The sequence below is a fragment of the Bubalus bubalis genome, chromosome 2 (genome assembly GCF_019923935.1).
Source record: "Bubalus bubalis isolate 160015118507 breed Murrah chromosome 2, NDDB_SH_1, whole genome shotgun sequence".
Taxonomy (NCBI): Eukaryota; Metazoa; Chordata; class Mammalia; order Artiodactyla; family Bovidae; genus Bubalus; species Bubalus bubalis.
In genome coordinates, this window is record NC_059158.1 from 17,172,701 (window position 1) to 17,192,528 (window position 19,828).

Consider the following 19,828-nt stretch of genomic DNA (forward strand, 5'->3'; position numbering starts at 1 on the left):
GGCACTGGGAAAACTGGATAGTCCTATGAAAAAATGAAACTGTGCCCCTGTCTTTTACCATACACAAAAATCAACTAAAAAGGGATTAAAATGTTGAACAAAAGACTTTAAGCGATTAAATGCCTAGAAGAAGACATTGAGGTTATCTTCTTGCCATCGGTCTTTGCAATGAGTTTTTGGGTTTCATACCAAAAGCAAAGGCAACAACTGCCAAAACGAACAAGTGGGACCACATCAAACTCCAAACAAAGGAATGTCAACAAAATCAAATGGCAACTTACAGACTGACAGAAGATATTTCCAAATCATATATTTGATAAGGGCTTAATACCTGAAAATACATGAGACATACAACTCAAGAGCAAAAATGCCCAAATAATCCAAAATTTTAATGAAGCATAAGAAAAGGAACAGTTTCACTAAATCTGAAGATTAGACTGTAGATGAGAGACACAGCAAGGTTTTCTTTCTAGAACAGTAAAAGCCTGTGCCTTCTTGGCATTACTTTCTTCATCTCCACTCACTTGTTTGACAATTACAGTTCACAGTGTACATTCTCCAGTCAATACTAATCAACCCACAGTGAGCTATAATATGTACTAAGAACAGCCCCACTGGGTGGGGGTGGGGTGGGGGGCGGAAATACCCTAATATTTGCATACTTACTAATGAGACATATCAAAAGGAAGGTAATTTCCAGAGTTTACCACTTCATAGTTTTCTATATTTCATTTAAAAACTGAGCCACCTAGTAAGGAAAATGAGTTAAGAGACCTCAATTATATATATATATATATATATATATATAAAATCAGTTTTAATGGGAGCATTAATGGATTATAATTTGGGAGTAATTTATTACTACTGTTATAACTGTAGTCCTTTTGATTCTCTACTGCATCAGGTTAATAATTTATTATAAATATTAATAGCAACATAGGGACACATACTACTAAAGTTATAGTGAATAGAGAAAGACATAGAATATATTAGGCTAGAAGTCAAAGTATGGGAAGTCAGCAATGATAGTAAAGTAAAGGGCAGTATTGCCTTGAGGAAGGAAGGAAGGTTCTCAAAGTTTCTTGAAACAGCAAGAACAAGCCAGTTGTGAGGAATTAGCTTAATTTGTAAACCAGAAGCCCTACCAGAAGAAATTTAAGTTCATAAAAACATTACGATGCTAAAACCCAAAATTTAGACAGAGAATAGGGTAGGGTAAGGTATAGACACATTCACAATTCTCCATTGCTTAGGGTATCAGGCAATCAAGGACCACCCTCACTGAAGTTTTTGTCTATTGCTCAACCTGCAGGTACCAGCATGGAGAAAGAGATAGCTCTGCTCCACAGGCAGTTGAACCCTACTTTTATGGCCTCATGGCTTTAAGAAGCATTCCATTAAGCAGATTTCGGCCATCCCATCCCATTTAGCTGACTCCCCATGGTCAGCAGGCATCCTCACCCTGGGATAATTCTGCAGTCCCCATGGGTCCAGTTCCCAGTTTCAGTGGACACCAGGGACTTACAACCCTGTCCGAGGTATGAAAGGCTGCAGCATGGTTTGTCTATGTGGTTCTCACTCCATTCGGGCTGTCATAGATTTGTTAGTTCACTCCCCAACTGCTTCAAATGACTCTCCCGTCCCACTGGACGGCCATGGAGCAGAGATCTCTCCCCTGTGCTTCAGCTCCCTCATCCCCAGGTGCAGCCTGGTCTCATTTGCTCTGCTCCTTTTTCCCCTTCCTTCTTGTCCCTTCTTTCCTTTGTCCTACCAAGTTCTGTATGGATCCGGATGTTCCTTCTCAGTAGTCAGGGAGTCCTGCCAGTATTCACCTGGTCTTCTGTGAGAACTGCTGCGTCTTTAGACATTCTTGATGCATGGGTGGAGATGGTATACCCCACTTCCATATCCCCCTCCGTCATCTTGTCCACCCCGATTTATGCATGTATTAGAGATGAGTTTCTCTTTCTGTTAAGTTGGAGAAGGCAATGGCACCCCAGTCCAGTACTCTTGCCTGGAAAATCCCATGGATGGAGGAGCCTGGTGGGCTGCAGTTCATGGGGTCGCTAAGAGTAGGACACTACTGAGAGACTTCACTTTCACTTTGACGCATTGGAGAAGGAAAAGGCAACCCACTCCAGTGTTCTTGCCTGGAGAATCCCAGGGATGGGGGACCTGGTGGGCTGCCGAATATGGGGTCGCACAGAGTCAGACACGACTGAAGCGACTTGGAGCAGCAGCAGCATTAGCAGCAGCACACACGTTTATCTTTGGCTTTTTGAGAAGAACACTTGTAAGTTCCACTCTCTTCAGTTCAGTCATTCAGAGGTGTCCGACTCTTAGTGACCCCATGGGTTGTGGCAACAGGGGTTCCCTGTCCATAGCCAACTCCCAGACCTTGATCAATTTCATGATTAGATCATGAAGCTCAAACTTAGATCCTCAGACCTTATTAATTTTTTATGCATGAAAATATGTAACTTTTAAAAAATCTCTCCCTATTTGCCCTACCCTCCAGTCTTGGGCAATCATTTTTCTAGTCTGAGTTCCATCATTTTTTTTTTTTTTGAAACTCCTTATAATTGAGATCATGTGGTATTTGTCTTTCTCTGACTTAGCTTATTTAGGGTAATGCCCTCCAGTTTCATCCATGTTGCCACAAATGGAAGGATTTCTTTCTTTTTCTAATGGATAAATAATATTTACCTATATATGTCACATCACATTGTTTTAATCCATTCACCTGTTGAAAGATTGTTTCTATAACAAGGCTACTGTGAATAATGCTGCAATGAACATGGGAATACAGATCTCTCTTTGAGGCAATGATTTCATTTCCATTGACTCTATATCCAGAATTGGGATAATGGATCACATAACTGTTCTCTTTTAAATTTCTTAAGGATCCTCCACAGTATTTTTCCATGGGAGTTGCACTGGTATACATCCCTACCAACAGTGCATAAGCACTCCTTTTCTCCACATCCTCAATAATATTTGTCATTTCTTATATTTTTGGTACTAGCCATTCAAACATGTATGAGATGATATCCCTTGTGTTTTGATTTGCATTTCCTTTGATTATTAGTGATGCTAAGCATCTTGTCATATACCTCTTGATCGTCTATATGTCTTATTTGTGGGAAAATGTCTATTCTTTAAAGAAGTAGCATACATTATGTTTACTATATTCCAATATACGAAACTCAGTTGCCTACCTATATATCAACAATATTATCAACTTTGATATTATATATCAACTGAACTATTCAGTTCAGTTCAGTTCAGTTCAGTCACTCAGTCATGTCTGACTCTTTGTGACCCCATGAATAGCAGCACCCCAGGCCTCCCTGTCCATCACCAACTCCCGGAGTTCACTCAGACTCAAGTCCATTGAGTTGGTGATGCCATCCAACCATCTCATCCTCTGTCGTCCCCTTCTCCTCCTGCCTCCAATCCCTCCATCATCAGGGTCTTTTCCAATGAGTCAACTCTTTGCATGTGGTGGCCAAAGTACTGGAGTTTCAGCTTTAGCATCAGTCCTTCCAAAGAACACCCAGGACTGATCTCCTTTAGAATGGTCTGGTTGGATCTCCTTACAGTCCAAGGGATTCTCAAGAGTCTTCTCCAACACCACAGTTCAAAAAGCATCAATTCTTCTGTGCTCAGCTTTCTTCACAGTCCAACTCTCACATCCATACATGACTACTGGAAAAACCATACCCTTGACTAGACAGACCTTTGTTGGCAAAGTAAGGTCTCTGCTTTTGAATATGCTATCTAGGTTGGTCATAACTTTCCTTACAAGGAGTAGGTGTCTTTTAATTTCATGGATGCAATCACCATCTGCAGTGATTTTGGAGCCCCCCAAAATAAAGTCTTAGACTGTTTCCACTGTTTCCCCATCTATTTTCCATGAAGTAATGGGACCAGATGCCATGATCTTCAGTTTTCTGAATGTTGAGTTTTAAGCCAACTTTTTAACTCTCCTCTTTCACTTTTATCAAGAGGACTTTTAGTTCCTCTTCTGTTTCTGCCATAAGGGTGTTGTCATATGCATATCTGAGGTTACTGATATTTATCCTGGCAATCTTGAATCCAGCTTGTGCTTCTTCCAGCCCAACATTTCTCATGATGTACTCTGCATATAAATTAAATAAGCAGGGTAACAATATAGAGACTTGAAATAATCCTTTTCCTATTTGGAACCAGTCTGTTGTTCCATGTCTAGTTCTAATTGTTGCTTCCTGACCTGCATATAGGTTTCTCAAGAGGCAGGTGAGGTGGTCTGGTATTCCTATCTCTTTCAGAATTTTCCACAGTTTATTGTGATCCACACAGTCAAAGCCTTTGGCATAGTCAATAAAGCAGAAATAGATGTTTTTCTGGAACTCTCTTGCTTTTTCCATGATCCAGCGGATGTTGGCAATTTGATCTCTGGTTCCTCTACCTTTTCTAAAACCAACTTGAACATCTGGAAGTTCATGGTTCAGGTATTGCTAAAGCCTGGCTTGGAGAACTTTGAGCATTAATTTACTAGCATGTGAGATGAGTGCAATTGTGTGGTAGTTTAAGCATTCTTTGGCATTGCCTTTCTTTGGGATTGGAATGAAAACTGACCTTTTCCAGTCCTGTGGCCACTGCTGAGTTTTACAGACTTGCTGGCATATTGAGTGCAACACTTTCATGGCATCATCTTCTAGGATTTGAAATAGCTCAACTGGAATTCCATCACCTCCTCTAGCTTTGTTTGTAGTGATGCTTTCTAAGGCCCACTTGACTTCCAGGATGTCTGGCTCTAGCTGAGTGATCACACTATCGTGATTATCTGGGTCGTGAAGTTCTTTTTTGTACAGTTCTTCTATGTATTCTTGCCACCTCTTCTTAATATCTTCTGCTTCTGTTAGGTCCATACCATTTCTGTCCTTTATTGAGCCCATCTTTGCATGAAATGTTCCCTTGGTATCTCTAATTTTCTTGAAGAGATTTCTAGTCTTTCCCATTCTGTTGCTTTCCTCTATTTCTTTGCATTGCTTGCTGAGGAAGGCTTTCTTATCTCTCCTTTCTATTCTTTGGAACTCTGCATTCAGATGCTTATATCTTTCCTTTTCTCCTTTGTTTTATGCTTCTTTTTTCTTCACAGCTATTTGTAAGGCCTCCCCAGACAGTCATTTTGCTTTTTTGCATTTCTTTTCCATGGGGATGGTCTTGATTCCTGTCTCCTGTACAATGTCACAAATCTCCGTCCATAGTTCATCAGGCATTCTATCTGTCAGATCTAGTCCCTTAAATCTATTTCTCACTTCCACTGTATAATCATAAGGAATTAACTATTAGAAAGTGGAATAAAGAAAACAATCCCATTTACTATTGCATCAAAAAAAAGATAAAAGACTTAGAAATAAACTTAAGCAAGGTGTTGAAAGATTTTATGCAAAACCTTTAAGACATTGATAAGAGAAATTTAAAAAGAGTCAAAGATATGTAAAGTTAGATTGTCTATTCAAAGTGTTTCTTGAGGTAGGATTTCTATTACTATAAACTTCTTTCTTAGAACTGCTTTTATTACATCCTATAGGTTTTAGATCATCATGTTTTCATTGTCTTTTGTTCTAGGAATGTTCTGATTTCCCTTATTTCTTCAGTAACTTGTTTATTATTTAGAAATGTGTTGTTTAATCTCCATGTGTTTGTTTTGTTTAAATTTTTTTTCCCTACAAATGATATCTAGTTCACAGTGCTGTGGTCAGAGAAAATGCTTGATATTATTTCAATTTCCTTAAATTTACTGAGGAAATTATTTAGGGAAATTATTTAAATTTCCTTAAATTTTGATTTGTGATCCAAGACGAGGAAAATGTTTCATGTGCACTTGAGAATAAAGTGTATTCTTCTGCATGTGAATGGAATGTGCTGAGATATCAATTAGGTTTGTTTGCTCTAATATTTCCTTTCAGGAAATATCCTTTTCCTTATTAACTTTCTGTTCTGTTGATCTGTCCACTGGTATAGGTGCGGTGTTAACATGCCTACTATTTTTGTGTTAGGGTCAATTTCTCCTTTTTTGTCAGTTAGTGTTTACCTTATGTATTGAGGTGTTCTTATGTTGGGTACATAAATAGTAAAAATTGTTATGTCTTTTCTTGGACTGATCCCTTGATCATTTGATCATTCTTTACTTCTTATAATAGTTTTGATTTTAAGGTCTATTTTTTCTGATATGAGAATTTCCAATCCAGCTTGATTTCCATTTGCATGGAATATCTTTTTCCATCCTCTCACTTTCAGTCTGTATGTATCTCTAGGACTGAAGAGGGTCTCTTGTAGACAGCATATATATGGGTCTTGTTTTTGTATCCACTCAGCCAGTCTGTGTCTTTTGGTAAGAATGGCAGAAGATAATAGTGAATAAAACAACTGATAAAAGATCGCTTTCCAAAATACAAGCAGCTCAAACAACTCAGTCATCAAAAGCAAAGGCAAGAACTGCAAAAATAAACTAGTGAGACCACATCAAACTCAAAACCTTCTGCATAGTAAAAGAAGCCATCAATAAAATGAAATGACAACCTATGGAATGAAAAAAAAGATATTTTCAAATCATGTATTTGGTAATTGCTCCACATCCAAGTACATATAAGAGACTCATGCAACTCAGTAGGAAAAGAAATCAAACAACCCAAATTATTAAATGGGCAAAGGAAGAGTAAGTGTTTTTAAAAATCTGAAGAGTAGACTGTAGATGACAGACACTGTAAGTTTTTCCTTCCAAAACAGAAGCCTGTGTCTTCCTGGCATTGCTTTCTTTATCTCCAGTCACCTGTTTTGTGATTGCAGTTCTCAGTACACATCCTTCACTCAATAGCAATCACCCTACACTGAGCTATATGTGCTAAGAATACTCTACTAACTGTAAAAAACTAATGATCACATACTTAATCTTGAGGCATCTAAAATCCAAGGTAATTTTTAGGATTTTCCACTCCTTTGTTTTCTACATTCTATTTCAAAATTGAAACAACTAGTAAGGAAAAATGAGTAGGAGACCTCCACAATACATGATTAGAAAGTCATTTAAAACTGAGAGAATTACTGGATTATAATTTAGGGGATGTATTATTACTAACACTATTGTAATTTTATTCCTTTTACTTCTCAGGCAAACTAGGTTGATATTTATTTAAAATATTAATACTAACATAGAGACACATAGTACTCAAGTTACAGTAGATTGAGAAAGACAAAGCTTATGAGGCAGGAAGTGAAATCACAGAAAATCAGCAATGGTATCAAAACAAGGGGAGTATTGCCTAGAAAGAAAGCAGAGTTCTCTAATTTTTTGGAGACAACACGAACAAGCCTGATGTGTGTGAACTAGCTTAAGCTGTGTACCAGAAACTGCACCAGAAGGAAAATGAAGTTCATAAAATATTCTGATGCTAAACGCCAAAATCCAGGCAGTAGGAAAATAGGGTAGGGTTTATGTAGATACTGAAAACTACTTAGAAAGGTAGACATGGAAGCAAATACACTAATAAGCATCAGAAAGATCAAAGCACAAAAGGGTCTGAAAAATAAATTGTAAAGAGACTGAGTAGTCTGATAAAAAAAATAAGAGAATCACATTATAAAAACAAAATATAAAGACTTGTGCACATGATAGAACCAGAGAATGCTCAGGAGAGAAAATTTCAGCCTTACTGGACCAGCAAACAGAAGCTCCAGCATCAGGAACAAAAACCCTGAGCAGGACTGTGCGCTTCTGGGAACAGCCTCAGTTTCAAAGTTTGGGCACTATATCACCTAAAAGCGAATGCAGACAAGGATTATAGCTTGCTATGACACTGAATCACAGACAATAGTGTTTGTTAGTTTACTTTTCTCATTCATCTATGAAGTTAATGAATCACTGCTGCTGCTGCTGCTAAGTCGCTTCAGTCCTGTCTGACTCTGTGCGATCCCATAGACGGCAGCCCACCAGGCTTCCCCGTCCCTGGGATTCTCCAGGCAAGAACACTGGAGTGGGTTGCCATTTCCTTCTCCAATGCATGAAAGTGAAAAGTGAAAGTGAAGATGCTCAGTTGTGTCCGACTGTAGCAACCTCATGGACTGCAGCCTACCAGGCTTCTCCGTCCATGGGATTTTCCAGGCAAAAGTACTCGAGTGGGGTGCCATTGCCTTCTCTGAATGAATCACTAACCAATGATAATTGACACCATCAGTTTCCAGTCAGATCCTCTTTAGTCATACGTTGGATATCTAAACCTGTTATATGATCCCCAATAACAGTTTTAATAATTAAATTTATTGATGTTTAATTGAAGGGTAATTGCTTTACAATACTGTACTGGTTTTGGCCAAACATCAATATGAATCAGCCATAGGTATACCTATGTCCCCCTGCTCTTGAACCTCCTTCCCACCTTTCTTCCCACCCCACCCCTCGAAGTTATTACAGAAAAATATGGAAGGCTTCACAAATTTGTGTGTCATCCTTGGGCAGGGGCCATGCTAATTTTCTAGGTATTATTGCAATTTTTTAATATATGTGCTACCAAAGCAAACATACGAATAATAATTTAACAGAAAAAAAAATCATATAGTTAGTCATCTACCAACATATTTACCTCCTCTTATAAAATCGAATTTTATAATGTCCAAGTTCCATGATGGAATTAAGCATATATTTATGCATAGCACATGTATACATGCACAGAAATATATGCACACAAATACGTCTATGTTATACAAGCCATTATTCTCCTTGCCTGTCGCAATAAGCTCTCTAGTTGATGACAGAGATAGTCCCAAATTTCTCCAACTTATATGTCTTCTTTTTGAGAACCACTTCTTTTATTTTCATCACCTAATTTTAAATAACCATTTTATTCTTAAATACTATGCCCCTTTAAACTAAATAAGAACAGAGAAAACCTAGTAAATGCTGATATCTTATCCTTAATTAAATTACCACTCTTCTGGGAAGTTGGAAAAAGAATCATGCTCATATGTCATTCAGGAGGATAAAATCTCTATTTTATCAGTTCTCTTGTCCAAACTCAATTCTTGCTCACTTTAGTCTTTAATTCTGCTTACTTACAAAGGATGGACAGGAAGAGTAATATTAAAATCATGCATGCAAGAGTCTATGATTTTAAGCTTCTGTTGGCCAAAGGTAGGGTGAAGAATTATTTCTGAAATATTATAATACATCACGGAAGCATGCAAAGTCTAGTTCTCCTATCAAAGAGATGTTTGGAGATGGTTCAAAAACTAAGCTCTATGGGTTGTCAGGATGTACTCCACATCAGACAGATAAACTTTGTCCCTAAAAAGTCCAAGTCAGGAAAGGGCAGGCCTTGTTTGCAGAGCCAATGATGTTGTCTTGGGTGCTGACCAGGTAATATTCTTGTATTACCATTTGTAGGGATATTTGCTATTTTCTTGAAGAAACAAATGTAATGAGAAGATTAAAGATGCATAAAAGTAGAAGAGCTGTCAAGGTGCCTAGAAGAAAGGCTAGCCAGTTGTCAAAGACTTTAACAGTGAGTGTTTTATAGACAGAGCAGAACAAGTGGATAAAAACCAATGTTCTAGGGTCACTGCTGTTTTGCAGCCCAAGACAAAATATTTTTCTCTTAAAGCAGAGTCATCACAGCTCCTGATGTAGTCCTGGTTACACACATGCAGACCGAGGGCCACAGGCACGTGTGATGTGACATCAGGAAGTGAACACATGAGTGTATTGGTGCCCAGTCACCTGCATCTGCTAATAATGGGACCTGGGGAAAATTACTTGCCCTGTCCAAGTCATTGCATCTTCATTAACATAACTTGATGATCATAGTGAAAATTAAGGCTATCTCACAGGGCTCCTGTGAAACACAAATTTTAAGATGTTTTAAAGCTTTTGGGAAAGTATCAAAGACATGCATGGGGTTATGAAGGTGAGTGAGCAGATCCAAGGTACAGTATCCTTTTTCTCTTAATATTCTCTTTGTACTCAATAGTAGTGATCAGTCATGTGTTTACTCTTACCCCAGCGTGATGGTAAACCACACAGATCAACTGGACTTTTCTTGTCATTTCAGTGTCTAAAATTCAAGCATTAGTCAATGTAGAGTGAAAAAATTACAAACCCCTAGAGGGCCTCACTGCCAGAGTCTGCAGAGTCCGAACACTAAACTGTCTTAAAAAAATGGCCTAGACACTTTGGCTCAGAATTAAGTGCCAAATGTTTGCAGAGCACTGAAGTACTTCTGGGAGCAATTCAAAATTACAGGGAGTAACCTACTTCTCCAACTCTCTCTCTGTGCAAATATCATCATCCATCTAAATTTACACAGAAGGCGCTCCTTCTTCCCCAACCCAGCTACTACAGCACCAACTCCTGCTCAGAGCGACAGGGAAAGAGGCTTCCCTCCACAGGATGGATTTGATAACCTCAGGTGACTAGATCATCTCAGAATGGCTCATGTTTTTATTTTAGCAAGGTCCTGCCTGCTCCATTTGCTGGTCATGTCTAATCTGTTCCTGTGCCAAGGCAAATTATGCCCGATCTGCTGTCCTGACGTGTTTGACTTCCCCCTGGATTCCCTTACAGACCTGTTTATCGATGCTGCCAGGCTGTCCCACGACATCCATAACCATTCCATCATAATGTTCAATGAGTTTGTAAGTACTGTGGTGGTGGTTAGTTGCTAAGTCGTGTCCGACTCTTGCGACCCCATGGACTGTAGCCCACCAGGCTCCCAGAAGGTACCTTCGCGTAAGTGACTGGGCTATACTATACTTTAAACAAGAAGGCTGCTTCAGCCAAATTTCAAATAGCAGAGTCTCTAGGTCAAAGAAGCCGTCAGCTAATAAGATGTGAAAATCGAAGAAAGGATCAGTTTTGTGAACTCTCAAAGATTTCTAAGAAGCGCTATAACTTTTTCAATTTCCACTCATTCATTTTCTTTTGTAAATTTTCAAAGTAAATTATTTTGTATTTATCAGCCAAGAATGCCATAAAAGAACACAATAGACTCAGTGGAATCAACAACAGAAATTTATTTCCTTACAGTTCTGGGAGCTAGAAGTCCCAGATCAGAGCGCCAGGAAGGTGAGGTTCTGGTAAGAATTCTTTCCTCCCAGGTTGGATTCTCCGTGCATCCTCACACAGGGTGGGGGGTGGGGAAGAGAGAGAGAGAGGAAAAGACACAGAGACACAGAGAAAATTCTCTGGTGTTTCACTTCATGAAGACACTAAACTTATTGGATGAGTGTTCCACCCTAAGGGCTGATCTAACCTTACTGGGCCGCACTGGTGGCTCAGATGGTAAGGAATCTGCCCTCAGTGTGAGAGACCTGGGTTCTATCCCTGGGTCTGGAAGATTCCCTGGAGAAGGCAATGGCAAGCCACTCCAGTATTCTTGCCTGAGCAATCCCATGGACAGAGGAGTCTGGTGAGCTATAGTCCATGGGGTCCCAAAAAGTCAGAACCCTTTTCAAAACACAGTACTTTGGCAGTTAGGGCTCTAACACATGAATTTGAAGAACACACATTCAGTCCACAATACTACCTGACACAAAGCACTTTCAGGTGGGACTGGGGAAAGGAAGCGTGTTAATTTTCTGGTCCTTCAGTGTCTCTCTGGGCTTTCTTCTCCAGGCTCAGAGTAAATAGCCAATAAATGAGAACTGCTCTGCAGTGAACTGTGTGGATGGAACATGTTAAACAAAGCTGAATCCTGGTCACAGAAACGAATACTTTGTAGTTTTTTTTAATGCTACAAATTATTGTTTTAAGATTTGCAGTGAATAGCTTTAAAGCTCCAGTAGAAGGGGAGTTTACAATTGGAAACAATTATTCTCGTTCTGAGGAAGGTATTTGAAAGTTATGTGTTAATTCTTTTAGGTCAGTCAAGGAGCACACAGTAGAGCAGACAGCTAATAAAAAGTGGTGCTAAAGGTTTCTATTAAATTTGCGTAGTTCTTTTTACTCACTGTTTTTGCTTCATCCTCCATTTTGACTGTCCATTTTTTTTTTCCAACTCTTCCAAGTAACCTCTTGAAATGTTCAAACTTTCGCTAAAGATTAGTTTTTCTCTATCAATGTGTTAGCTAGATTTTTCTACTCTTATTATTCTCAGTCCATTGCTTAGTATTTCCTATAACTTAATGCCATGTTTTTCTGCCGTACCATTTTGTCACCATAAACAACATTGTATTCTGTACCTGGGATGAACACTAAGGTTTTTGGTGTTCAGATTCAGAGATAAGTCAAAGTCATAACTCTATAAGTCCTTATAAGGCAATATATTGTCTCTAACCTACAGTTAACAAGAGATTAAATTGTTAAATACAGGTGCATGCATGCATTCTAAGTCACTTCAGTTGTGTTCAACTCTTTGCAACCCTACTGACTGTAGCCCAACAGGCTCATCTGTCCATAGCATTCACCAGGCAAGAATACTGGAATATGCTAATATACCCTCTTGCAAGGGATGCTCCTCACCTAGGGATCAAACCTGAGTCTTCTTATATCTCCTGCATTGGCAGAAATGTTCTTTACCACTAACGTCACCTGGGAAGCACCAAGTATTGGTACAAAAGTATTATATTTGGTTCAAATACTAAAAAATAAAAAAAAACCAGATAATAAAATAGAGAAGGGAAAAGGTTGAACTTAGAAAAGTTAGGTGTAAAATAATTTTCGTAGAGACAATGTATAGAAAAAGTAGGAAAAGAATGACTTTCAAATTTTGTGATGCCCCCCACGCCCTGTCAAAAAAATTACACATCTATCACACATGTTAATGTTCTGGTAATGGGTTCATCTACTGAATACCCAACAACCATAACTAATCGCCTGATCACTTTCAGGATGAAAAATATGCCCAGGGAAAACAGTACTATATCAATGCCACCAAGAGCTGCTATACCAAGTCCCTCTATACTCCCGAAGAAAGAGAAAAAGCCCAACAGATGAACGTGAGTCTTTCACCTGGGTTTTTCACCAGATCAAATGAGACAGTAAATAGCTTACCAGGCTTCAGATTATTAGAGGTAATGGTAACTGTACATGCAGACAAAGGTGGAGGAATGGTAAACAATTGAAAAGAAATTATATTATGCAGTTGATGAAGCATGAGAGAAATCAAGGGGTGACTAAAGATCTGTAGTAGCAACATAAATAACAGATCTATAAATTGTCCATGTAGACAACTTTAGTTCAACCAATGCATTAGACACAGGATTGCAGCTATTATACTGTACAAAAACAGGAAATGAATGTGAAAAATATAAGTAAAATATAAGATTGCAAAATTCATGAATATGTAAGAAATACACCCCAGTTTTGAGTACTCCCTGTTACTAGTGACTAGTACTTGGGAGTCCTATACTGCACCACCTGAGCCACCACGTCTGCCTTTCAAGGCTCTCCTGATTCTGCTTCTACTTCTCTGACACCTCCTACATTCGTCATTCTCGATGACTCTTCTGTCACCTTTTAGACTTAATTTGTAAGTCTTCCCCACAATGGCCGATCTAACATTGCTTTGCTTTTCATGGCCGCAACAATTGCCTCTGTTCTCGAGAAGAACACAGTTTACATATCAAGCCTCAGTCATTTATGGCAGCTACAAGTTTTCATCATTATGATATCTCCTTTCTGATTACCTGCATTATTCTTCATCCTAACATTATTTAAAATATATTCACATGCACCCCCCCCCCTTAAAATACTATCTTCTCTCTCTACAACTTTCTTAATGATACCAGCATTCTTTTCCTCTGTTAAGCTCGTTAATAATGAGGATTATCAAGTAAAGGAAAAAGGTCAAAGAAGAAGAGTAGGAAGGATTTTTCAATAAGCTTAAATTTAAAATTTATTGAAGGTTACTACATGGCCATACATTTTACTCAGCACTTAATGTGCATTACTATATTTAATCCTACTCAGTCTTCTGTTCTTTATCAGTAAAACAGTTCATGGCTGTAAAGAAATCAAGCATATGAGCTAAAGATCTTCGGCCCCCAGGATTTTCATGCTCAATTCTGCTAGTAGTAGTGAACTAGTGGGGAAACCCTCCATTGTGAATCCCACTGATGCTGTTACTAAAGACAACGCTGTGCCATTTTCTGCCTGGACACATGTCGACAAACAGACTGCTCTGATGTCAGCAGGGGGCTGGAGTTGGGATCAGCTGAGGAGAGAAGCCTGTTTAGGAAAATCATGTCTTTTCATTGTCTCTTTGATGTAATATCATAAAACAATTACCAATCAAAAATCAATACAAGTGACTCATCTGATTCATTAATACGAACGAATCACTGGGTGACACTGATGTGGGCACAGGAGGAATCCCTCTTTCCTGGGTCAGGCCCTGCAGCACATACTGACTTGTGTAAATGCTAAGATTCTCTCACGCAAATATACAAACACAAAAGAACTCACTGAGTGGTGGTAGAATTTCAGAGGAAAAAGAAAATTCTTCATGTTATGAATTAGAATGCATCAGAAGAATTAGTTCCTAAAATAACCTATATTTTTGATGATTCTGTGAAGTGTGAACTTATAGCTTACATTTTATATTTTTGCAACTTTTACTACCTCCAAAAATCTCTGGATACACATAGGAATAACCAAACATTCTTTAGGTCAGCTTCTCTGAGCAAAGATTACATGTTACCAAAACCACTGAATTATGATTATTTTAATGAGACTGTTTCTTATGGTTGCTTAGAATGATGACCTTAGTAAGTGGATACTCATGTTACTGTACTCCTGGCATAGACCTCTGTATCATCTAGTCATGATACTGCGGAATATGAAAGAAGTCTCAGATGCTATCCTATCAAGTGACAGAGAGAATGTGAAAAAAATACAAGAACTTCAAGCATTCATAGAGAGGCATACCAGCCAGGTCAGCATCCTGCAGAGAGATTTCTTGCTTTGTTCAGGAATGAAAGAGGTGCCCTCTGTAATGCGTAAGGAGTTTGGAATTATCTCATTTTGTAAGTAAAAGATTCATGACTTCTATATTCTAGACTGCTACTACATAAAGCAGGAACCTAGACATTCATAGTGCTAGATTCTACTGTAAAGGAATCAGAATTTCACTGCAATTTTTGACATGGGCAGCCTTCCCTGCATTGCACACAATTCCATCAAAAGCTTGCCTCTTCCTGGGCACAGGTAGTTGAAATATTTTCAAGAGTAAGAGAACTAGAAAACAAAAATTCCAAGATCAGCATTTTCTTCAAGTATCACAGGATATTTGCTATTGTAGTTCCACTTGTCTTCTTTCTCTGTTCTCCTCAAATCAAAGGATGAGAGTGCGAAGGAAGAAAAGAGAAAGTTAAACTTGAGTTATGTTCCTACATTTTAGATTCCTAATAGTTTTCTCATAGGCTGGCTTCAAAATCCATATCTAGAGAGTTTTATATTGGTATGTTGTCCCCAAATCTTAATTTGATAATTAGAAGCATAAAAGGTAAGCAAATCCTACTAAAACACATAAGAAGTCATTATCTTTTGGGTATTCAGATTATTTTTCCAGTAAGGTGGAAGATGTACAAGGCTCACATTTACTGGTCAGACTCCCATTCCTGATGTCCAGAGATGAAGATGTGTGTCATTCTGCATTTGATAATCTGTTCAAATGCCTGAGCAGGGATTCACGTACACTTGACATGTACACTAAGATCCTGGAGTGTCAAATCTGCAAAACGTGCTAAGTCCACATCCATCCCATCCAGCTCTGAGGTGGTCATAATGATCTATCCCATAGCAAGCTTCTTTGAAATTTACAGCTTTTTAATGCATGCTCTGTGAAATGGGTCTCCTCTTAAAAAAATAAACACAGACTCTGTAGAGATGTCAAAAGCTAAAAGGGAAATTTGTTAACATTTCTTATCTTAATTTAATAGAAAATCAAAAGAAAATCCACACCTACAATTGAGAGAATGAAACTCTGATTAAAATTAGTCACAAATAGCAGAAGCTGGCATTACAAAGAAGACCATAAAGAGATTCCATAAGAATCACAGCCAATTATTGGGTCACAGTATTAGAATCAATGAATTAGATAATTGTTCATGGTTCTGGTCATGCTACCAAGAAGACTGAATTCTCAGGATTCTTTATGAAAGCCAGCCACGACTTTCAGCCAACTATCACAGTGTTACACCTGACAAGATAAGTGCTTTGCACTTTTGTGTAAATAGCATGAGTTTTACTGAACTGTCTAAAGATTGTTAGGATGCTGTCTTAGTCCTTCTGGGTTGCTATAACAAAATATCACAGGCTTAAAAACAATGCAAATGGATTTCCACAGCGTGGTCATGCAGGGTCCATTCTGGTCACACACTTCTTACTGTATCCTCATATGGGGGTGAGCTCAGGAGCTCTGTGCATCTCTTATACATAAAAGCACTCATCTCATTGAGGAGGCTCCATCCTTATAACTCCATCACCTCACAAAGGCCCCACCTAGGGTTACCAAAATCATGAGGATCAGGATTTCATCATATGAAATTTCTGGGGACACAAAGGCTGAGACCATAGCAGATATAAATGTGTCTCCATCCTCCTCCAGTGGCTGTTGTCACCCACACTCCACTGCATCCTCATTTCCTGCATCACCTTGCAGCCATTCCATACATTCTATCACTCTAGGTTTCACAAGTCCAGGTCAGTCAAGTGTCAGCTCCATCTCATATTCAGCCTATTCAATGTCTCCCTCTCCCCTGCTGAGGCCCAGGGAACCTACTGGGAAATGTAGATGTCTCCATTTTTGCAAGGTTCCTTCTCTCTCCCTCTCTGGATCTTCATTCCTTGGGCCATGTTGGAACAAGGTAGATGGTAATGAGATGGGAAAGTTCTGACATCACTGACTTACATGATGCTGTTGTAGCCTCCTCTTGGTGCAGGTGGACTGATTAGAAATTACCCCTGACTGACAAGTGTTTCCCTTGAGGGGTATCTTGGTGATTTTCCAGGACATTCACAAGTTGGGGGTCCCCAAATTCATAGTTTCCTTTTTAATCAGGGGAAATGTTCTGGAACCACAGCTCCCCACCTGCAGTAGTCACCACAGCCTCTCTGTTTCCCTCACTCTGCAAGCATCATCTGGAGAAAATTAAGCAGCCCATAGTCAGCTGCCTACTAGCTGACCCACAGGAACCCCATGTATCATAAACACTTGGAACAATTGAATGGCAGATATACTGGTGTCCATCTGTCTACCGCCTGGGGCCTCTGGACAATTGTCCAACTGGTCACATAGACACCAAGTAGATAAGAAAGCCAGATTTAAAACACATTTATCTGAGAAGTGAGATGCCATTCTCTCTTCCTTTTAGAGTAACTATCCTTGTCAGTAATTATATGGCCTTACAATCATGCTCTAGGTCCCTGAATTATAAAATCTTCTAAATAGACTGAGTCTCTACTGAGATTGGATCAATGTGACTGGATTAGGGATGCTCAGCTTGTTCAACAGCCTCCAAACAACCTCGATGAGGGCCAATCTCTTGACTGGCTCTCCCAAGAAGTCAGTGATGTTGCTGGGCTGGTTTTGCAGCATCTTTAGGGCTCTAGCAGTGATTGTAGTAAACAGAAAATGGGAAATCACAAGGTAGAAGGGAAAGGGGGATGAATAAGAGAGAAGGAAGAGAAAGACAGAAGGAAGGAAAAGCAGCAAAGGGAAAGTGAATTAAGGACTTGGGTAGTGAAGGATGCAATGCTGTTAGAACACTTTATTTTTAAGGACCCAAATATATATGCTTTTTTAATATCTTAAGAGCAAATATCTCATATTCCCTTTTATTTCCATTTTCTTTTCTCTCCTCTCTTTTCTGAAATTGTCCTTTATATTAGGAGAATTTTTTGTTGTTACTAAAGGCCATAGTTTTATAGATGAACAAAGATTCGCAACTCTTCAGAGCAGAATCCAGCCAAACTATTTTGTTACTTGCTTAACTTTCTTTCCTTCAATGTCTAGATATTTCCACAGAGAGGATGATATTTTTTTATTTAAATTTATTTATTTAATTGGAGGCTAATTACTTTACAATATTGTATTGGTTTTGCCATACATCAACATGAATCCACCATGGGTGTACACGTGCTCCCAATCCTGAACCCCCCTCCCACCTCGCTACCTGTACCATCCCTCTGGGTCATCCCAGAGACAATGCAATTGGAGAAAACATACACTCACCAACAGACCACACAAATCTTCGTGTATTTGTCTCTTATAAAATTTATTTCAAGCATAAATTTAGGACTTTAGATCAAGAACAGAGGCGGTGACATTGAGAGTGCTCTCCTTGCTTGACTGTGACAATTAAAGTGAATACTGTAGATTTCAGACAATGATGAACAGAGCCATAGATATACTATAGAGTCAGTCAGGAATAGCCAAAGAGGGAATATTTGGACAGGATTTAACAATCACTCCCTTGCCATCCACAAAGCATTCATTTCTTTTTTGGATGGAAAAGAATCCCCCATTTTTACAGATTTCCATGTAAGATTAAATTTGAAGAAATGGCCCTGCTATATCAAGAATAGCCAGAGTGTTCTATACATCAGTGTCTCTTTTGCTGTCTCATATACAGGGTTATTGTTACCATCTTTCTAAATTCCATATATATGTGTTAGTATACTGGATTGGATTCATGTTGATATATGGCAAAACCAATACAATATAGTAAAGTTTAAAAATAAAATAAAAAAATAAAAATAGTATTCTTTTATAAAAAAGAAAGAAAGAAAGAATAGCCAGAGTGGTTACCGAAAGGAAACAAACAAATGAAGAACCTTTGATGTTCACTGACCTTATAGATGAGTAAGTCACATGTCATGGATACAATGAGCACTTAAACTGAGATTTAAAAAAGTCTCTATTGTCCAGAAGTAAGCCCTCAAGTTGCGGAGAAGGAGAGGGTGATATAAACACAGAAATTACTATATTACGTGGTAGTGTGAAGAAGAACAAGATGTATGCCAACACGGTGCTACAGCAGATTGAAGTAAAGCTAGGAGTCACCTGAATAGTCATAGGAGTGACACAAATAAGTTGGCTTTATGATGGACTTTTGAAAGGCTGCTGGGATATTGATGTGCAAAAAGAGTAAAACAGTATATCTGTCAATTCATTTAGGATCATCTTATGAAGTAAGGATGTCTGACATCCTATATCAAGGCAACTGAGATATTAATATGTATAGCATTATAAGGTATCAGTGAATAATCACATCTGACAAAAACACAAAAAAAGTTCATTTCTTACCATACATGTTGTATCTCTCATGATTATTCTCCCATGATATACAGTGTATATTATTGTAGGGTTAGAATGGAGAAATACTTGCATGGATTTTTATGCATTAGGGAGAATCATGCCACTTTGGAGAGTTTGTCTTTATTCTACAAAGCAACAGGAAACAAAGAACATTTAGTCCAAAAGAGCAGAATGTCCAGAATGAGAAAAGAGAAACTTTAATGTGGATTGAGGATTTGTGGCTGTTGGGGCTGGTGGAGAAAGAAAAAGAGATCAGAAAGAGCTGGGAATATTATGACACTTAAAATCAAAGAGGGCTCTGCCTAGTGAAGAGACTCTAAGGATTTGAGAGATAAAGGAAATGAAATAGACCCTGACCACATGCAAGGAATGAGGCAAACATAAGAGTCAAAAAAGACATCCAACAATATGGGACTAGTTGAGTCAATAAATGACTGAAAAGTCAGAGAGAAGGGAAGAGATAAATTAAGGTTTTAACCAAAAGCATCTGAGCTCTGTTTTCCTGTATTTCATCAACTTAGTACCAGAAA

General features: G+C 38.6%; 1 non-coding gene and 1 pseudogene across 1 annotated transcript; one reads left to right on the forward strand and one right to left on the reverse strand.

Moving 5' to 3' along the window:
- The first annotated feature begins 1,289 nt into the window (after positions 1-1,289).
- Positions 1,290-15,865, forward strand: LOC112579580 (annotated as a pseudogene).
- On the reverse strand, positions 8,459-8,567 carry LOC112583029. The gene has a single exon (XR_003107395.1). It is a non-coding gene; the product is annotated as a U6 spliceosomal RNA (small nuclear RNA).
- Positions 15,866-19,828: the final 3,963 nt, after the last annotated feature.